Source organism: Pinus tabuliformis, chromosome 9, assembly GCF_031772625.1.
Source record: "Pinus tabuliformis cultivar Carrire ecotype Pingquan chromosome 9, CPIR1, whole genome shotgun sequence".
In the NCBI taxonomy this organism is placed as follows: Eukaryota; Viridiplantae; Streptophyta; class Pinopsida; order Pinales; family Pinaceae; genus Pinus; species Pinus tabuliformis.
In genome coordinates this window covers 73,322,191-73,329,059 of record NC_142307.1, presented here as the reverse complement: position 1 = coordinate 73,329,059, position 6,869 = coordinate 73,322,191, and positions in this window count along the sequence as shown.

Here is a 6,869-nt window from a genome sequence, read left to right as displayed (position 1 = left end):
GGATACCTGCAAGATGGTTCGGGGAGTACTGGTATTGATGCGGGGAGTTTGGATTGGAACTCTGTACAAGCTACAAGGTAGCACTGTTATTGATGGGTGCAACAGTTCCGTGGTTCCTGAAAGTGGAGCAGAAAATCTAGTGGTCTCTAGAGAAAAGACCATGCTGTGGCATCAAAGGCTTGGACATATTGGAGAGAAGGGCCTTCAAATACTTCATGGTAAAGATATGGTAGAAGGTATGAGTAATAGCTCTCTGGATTTTGATTTCTGTGAAAATTGTGTATACAGGAAGCAGAATCGGGTGAGTTTCCCCTCTGGTGGTAACAAGGCGAAACATATATTAGAGCTTGTGCACAATGATGTGTTTGGACCTGTGAAGGTTCCATCACTAGGTAATTCTGTGTACTATGTATCATTTATAGATGAATTCTCAAGGAATACATGGATATATTTCCTTAAGAAGAAATCTAAAGTCTTTGATAGGTTTAAAGAATTTAAGGCTCTAGTGGAAAACTAGACAGAGAAGAAGATAAAGGTGTTGAGAACAAATAATGGTGGAGAGTTTTGCAGTAAGGAGTTTGAATAATTCTGCAAGAAGTGTGGTATAGCATGGCAGAAGACTACTCCATATACACCTCAGAAAAATGGAGTTGCATAAAGAATGAACAAGACGTTGATGGAAAGGGCAAGAAGCATGCTTAGTGGTGCCGGGTTAGGATAGGAATTCTGGGTAGAGGTAGTGGATACTACATGTTACCTAGTCAACAGGTCACCTTCATCAGCGTTGGAGGATAAGACTCCATAAGAGGTATGGACTGGTAAGAAACTCTCTCTTTCACATCTAAGGGTATTTGAATGTGATGCATATGTACATGTTCCAAAGGAGAAAATAACAAAGTTGGATAGTAAATCTGAAAAGTGCATCTTTATTGGGTATAAGGATGGTTTAAAGGGTCATAAGCTTTGGAACCTAGTAATAAGGAAGGTTATGTATAGCCGAGATGTGGTGTTCAGAGAGGTGAAAGATGTTATTAAACATGAATTCCAACCAAAGGAACCTGAGACGATAGAGTTTGAGCTAAAGGAGGAAGAATCAGACTCTATAGCAGAGGAGGAATCAGAAGATGAAGAGCCACAAACTCCGGCTGTGAGAAGATCAGTTCGAGAAAGAAGGCAGCCAGAAAGGTATAGTCCATCTGCTTTCTGTTCAAAATTTTCTTTGTCTGTTACTGATGATGATCCCAGAACTGTGAAGGAAGCAGTGGATTCAGAGGATGGAAAACTCTAGAAAAAGGCCATGGTTAATGAAATGGCATCTTTGCACAAAAATGAGGCTTGGGATCTAGTGGAGTTGCCGGCTGGAAGGAAACCCATTGGCAGCAAATGGGTGTTCGAAAAGAAGAAAAATTCAGAAGGAAAAGTGGAGAAATACAAAGCTCGGTTGGTAGCAAAAGGTTATTCCCAGGTGCCGGGAATTGATTTTGGTGATATTTTTTCTCTTATTGCCAAGGTAACTTCTATTAGATTACTTTATCTGTTGCTGCTGCTTTTGATTTTGAGGTAGAACAGATGGATGTGAAGATAGCATTTCTTCACAGGGATCTGGAAGAGGAGATCTACATGAAGCAACCTAAAGGCTTTGCGGTGAAGGGTAAGAAAGAACTGGTATGTAAGTTAAAGAAGTCTCTATATGGGTTAAAACAGTCACGAAGGATGTGGTATCAGAAATTTGATACATTTATATGGGGACTTGGCTTCACTAGAAGCAAAGCAGATCACTGTGTGTATTTTAAATTAATTGGTGACCGTGTTATTTATCTGGTCTTGTATGTGGATGATATGTTGTTGGTTGGAAATGAAAAAGAAGTTATCCAGGATTTGAAGACCCAATTGTCCTCCAAATTCGACACGAAAGATCTTGGTGCTGCAAACTATATTTTGGGCATTGAAACTAAAAGAGATCAGGCAAAAAGGAAGCCCTGGTTAAACTAGAGGAAGTATGCCGAGACAATATTATAGAGGCTTAATATGCAGGATAGTAAACCGGTGAAGGTTCCTATTCCTATAGGTGTGATGTTATCTGCTAAACAGTGTCCCAAGACACAAGAAGAGGAAGAGTACATGTCCCGTGTTCCATATGCAAGTGTAGTTGGTAGCCTGATGTATGCAATGGTCTGTACTAGACCAGACGTTGCACATGCAGTGGGAGTATTGAGCAGGTTTATGTCAAAACTAGGGAAGGAGCACTGGACAGCAGTGAAGCGGGTTTTCATGTATTTGCATGGCACTAGTGATTATGGTTTGTGCTACCAAGGAAGACCATGATTGGACAGAGAGTTGGATATTCATGGCTTTGTTGATGCAGACTAGGCTGGAGATCTAGATCAGAGAAGATCTACAAGTGGGTATGTGTTTAACCTATTTGGAGGTGCAGTCAGTTGGATGAGTAAGAAACAATCTGTAGTGGCACTATCAACTACAGAGGTAGAATACATGGCAGCCACTCATGCAAGAAAGGAAGCAGTTTGGTTGCAAAGATTGTGTTCAAGTATGGGGTTAGTACAAGAAGCTATAAGGATAGACTGTGACAGCCAAAGTGCAATTTTCTTGGCAAAGAACCCTGCATATCATTCAAAGACAAAGCACATTGATGTTCAGTATCACTTTGTGAGGGATATGATAGAAGAAAAAAAGGTGTTGCTAGTAAAGGTGGACACTTTGAAGAATACTGCAGATGCATTGAAAAAATCTGTGAGCTCTGAGAAGTTCTCTTGATGTAGAGAGACAATGGGCATTTCAGGGCTGGAAAAATGACTAAGCTCTCTTGTGGCCCCTTGTGGAAAGAAAACAACAAGTGGGAGAATGTTGGGTTGTGTTATATTCTTTCCATGTAGTTAATAGGGGGTTTGAGGGGCACCCGTAACCCCACTTTATGGGGTTTGGTTTTGGACCCTATGTTAGGTTGGGCGGACCCACCTATGGTTTTGTGCATGATTTTTGCACATGTTTTTTGGACACGATGGTTTTCGGTCCATGGTATTGGATGCTTCAACATGTATAAATATGTATTATAACATTGAAAGGAACATAATGAAAAATCAAGCTAGTAGTCCCAGTTTTGGATCCATGGGAAAATATCTGTGTACATGTGTTTTATGTGTTCTGCTCTCGCATTATTTATTTTCTGTGTTTTAGAATTTGTATGCGGGTAATTTCTGTACGGGGTTAAAACCTACAAGGGACACTCTACATGACTCTAGTTAGACCTTAAACTCGAATTAACTAAGTCAAATTAAATTAGTTAACTAATACAAGTTTTCATGTTATGTGGAATTACAATTTTATTCCCATTTTAATTAAAGGACAAAATGAAATTAGAATGTTCTTGATGCTATTTTCAACATTTTTTGTTGTTATTTTCAATACTCCCTCTCAACAAGAAAGGGATTATGTTGGGTCCCTATAATACTAGTGATTACCCAATTACTATTGTAGTTGTATCCCTTATTAATATTGTTGTGCCCCTATTGTCCCCATATTGTTATTATTGTGCCCCATAGAATCCCTCTATTGTTATTTTTGCGGCTTTATATTATTATTGTTAGGTCGGCTGAGTTATATTGTGACTCCTTAGACTCCTATATATAGAAAGGAAGTTTTGTCATTTGAATCATCCAAGAATTTCTCATTTGTGTAATGTAAAGGAGGTTGCCCCCTCAAAGAGGTTGAATTCTAAGGCGTTGATCTCTCTTTTCTATCTTTTTGTGAGCTGGTTTCATAACATTTGGTATCAGAGCTTTGGATTCTAGGGTTTCGTTGCTCCAAATAGGTCATCGTGGCATTTTTGCTATAAAAATTTTTCTGTGACATTTCAGAAGCTAAAACAAGAAACCCATTTGAGACGAAATCGTGTTGAATCTTGGATCCAAATTTCAGAGCTTTTCGCGCTATATTTGCGGAGATATGATCTAAGGAAGTTGGTATTTTTTGCAGACTCTTGAATTACATTCCAAACAGGTGACCCAGGGAAAATCATCATAACTTTCTCTCTGAGCATCAGATTGAAATTTCATAAGAAGGTATAGAAATAGGATAGATTTTAGCTTCTTGTATATCTTTTTCAGATCTAAGGGTCGAAACAGTGACTCCTGGCACGCCATACAAGTTTGCTCTACTAAACTAGTCTATAATCAGGTCATCTTGGGAGATTGTGCATAACTCTTCCTTGGAGAATCCAATTTGGATCAGACTAGTGGCATTGGAAAGAGGACACAAAGGGCTACTATAGATCGCAATTTTAGAACTGGATGATCCGAAATTGCAGATATACATCAGATTCAATATCAAGCTTCTACAAAGTGAAAAAAGGTGTGTAGTTTTTTTTTTTTTTTTGCATAAGCTTGGTTTGAAAAATTAGTTTGAATCGGTAATTGATGCCCTGAGGAAAGAAAATTCAAACACCTAGTAAGCAACCTGAAGGCTCTAGCATGACTCATGAAGAAGAGGAAGAAATGCAACATGATATATCAAAATTATGAGACCAAGTGCAACAAGTATCACTTGCACAAAAAGCAACAGAATCTAAGATGGATGGTTTAAGGAAAGATGTAGAAGCTACGATGGATGGTTCAAGGAAAGATGTAGAAGCTAAGATGGATGGTTTAAAGAAAGGTGTAGAAGCTAAGATGGATTGTTTAAAGAAAGGTGTAGAAGCTAAGATGGATGGCATGGAAGCTAATATGAATGGCATGGACGCTAAAATTGATGGCATGGATGATAAGATGGAAGAATTGAAGATAAATATGAATAAGTTGCTACAAGAAATGGTCACTAATGGTGAAAGGGTAGTAAAGGAAACACATGATGAGAACAAAAGAAATGTTAATCATGATTCCATAGACTCTAATGTTGGATCGAAGACCCACCATATTCCAAAAATCGATATGAGGAAGTTTGATGGCAAGGATCCCACAACATGGATATTACAGATGGAGCAATTCTTCGATCTCAAAAACACACAAAAAGTATGTATTGCAACTTTATATTTGGAACCAAATTAGTTTGTATGGTATCAATGGGTTTGCTCTCATAAACAAATTATCACTTGGGCAATTTTTACGGAAGAATTGATAGCACATTATGAGGATACAAAAAGCAACACTTTTTTTAGCCCATTGATAAGTCTCAAACAAAAGGGTTCAATAATGGAGCATATTGAGGAGTTCCAAAAATTGAACATAAGGGTAAAAAATATTCCAGAGGAGCATAGGATTGATGTGTTCATAGGGACTTTAAAGGATAATATCCAACATGATGTTCACCTTTGGGAACCTAATTCATTAGAGAAGGCATTCAGGTTAGCAAGAAAAATGGAAAGCAAAATTATGGCAACCAGGAAGCATACCACTCACAACTATAAAGATGGAAGTGTTGTTGCCCCTAGTCTTCCACAACCTATAAGGTTGACACCACAACAATTGGAAGAAAAAAGAGCAAAATGGCTTTGTTATAGTTGTGATAGCAAATACACTAAAGGTCATAAGTGTGCTGAGAAGAAATTATTCTACATAGATTGTGAAGAGGAAGAAGAAAAGGAGAAAGAAAGGTCAAAAGAAGAGAATATACTCCAGGAACAAAGCCTAGATAAAGAAGAAATGAATCCAACCATATCTTGTAATGCATTGGCAAGAATTACCACTCCTCGAACCATCAAGATAGAAGGACAAATCAAGAAGAAAAAGGTAATAGTGTTGATTGATTTAGGAAGTACCCACAATTTTATTCATTGTAAGGTAGCAAAAGAATTGAATTTCTTCTTATATCCAGCACCAGAGTGTCAAATGATGGTTGCAAATGGAGGAACAATAAATTGCTCTGGAAAGTGTCATAATATCAAGCTATCCATGGGAGAATATGTATTGACTAGCCCAATGCTTTCCATTCCAATGGGAGGTGCTGATGTTGTACTAGGAGTCCAATGGCTACAATCCTTGGGTACAATAGCTTTTAATTTTTAAGAACTTTTCATGAAATTTTCTATGGAAGGAAAGGAAGTTGAATTAAGGTGTATTGCAGGGAAACCAGAAAAGATAATCAGCTCTAACGGTATGACAAAGCTTCTAAAAAAGGAACAAAGAGGTGTAATTGCACAATTATGTTCGCTAGATGTTTCCACATTGGAATCATCTATTTCTCTAGATCTCCAAAAAGTCTTGGACAATCATTCCAAGGTATTTGAGACTCCCAAATGTCTCCCACCTATTCGTGATCATGATCATGCTATTCATCTGATTCCAGGAAGTGTTCCTCCAAACATCAGGCCATACAGATATCCCTATGCCCAAAAGAGTGAAATTGAACGTATGGTTGCAGAAATGCTAGAGGCTGGTATAATTCAACCGAGTCAAAGTTCTTTCTCTGCTCCAGTAGTATTGGTGCACAAGAAGGATGGATCATGGCGCATGTGTCTAAATTATAAGGAGATCAACAGCTCACTATTAAAGATAAGTTTCCCATTCATGTCATTGATGAATTACTGGATGAATTGCATGGATCAATTTACTTCACCAAGTTGGATCTTCATTCAGGATATCATCAAATCAGAATGAAGACTGAAGACATTCCGAAAACAACATTTAGAACTCATGAGGGTCATTATGAATTTTTGGTCATGCCTTTTGTCCTTACCAATGCACCTTCAACATTTCAAGGTTTGATGAATTCCATTTTCAAACCATTCCTTAGAAAATTTGTGTTAGTATTTTTTGATGATATACTAATCTACAGCAAGTCTTGGAAGGATCATGTTGAACATGTTGACAGGGTGCTACAACTATTGGAGGAGAAACAATTATATGCAAAATGATCCA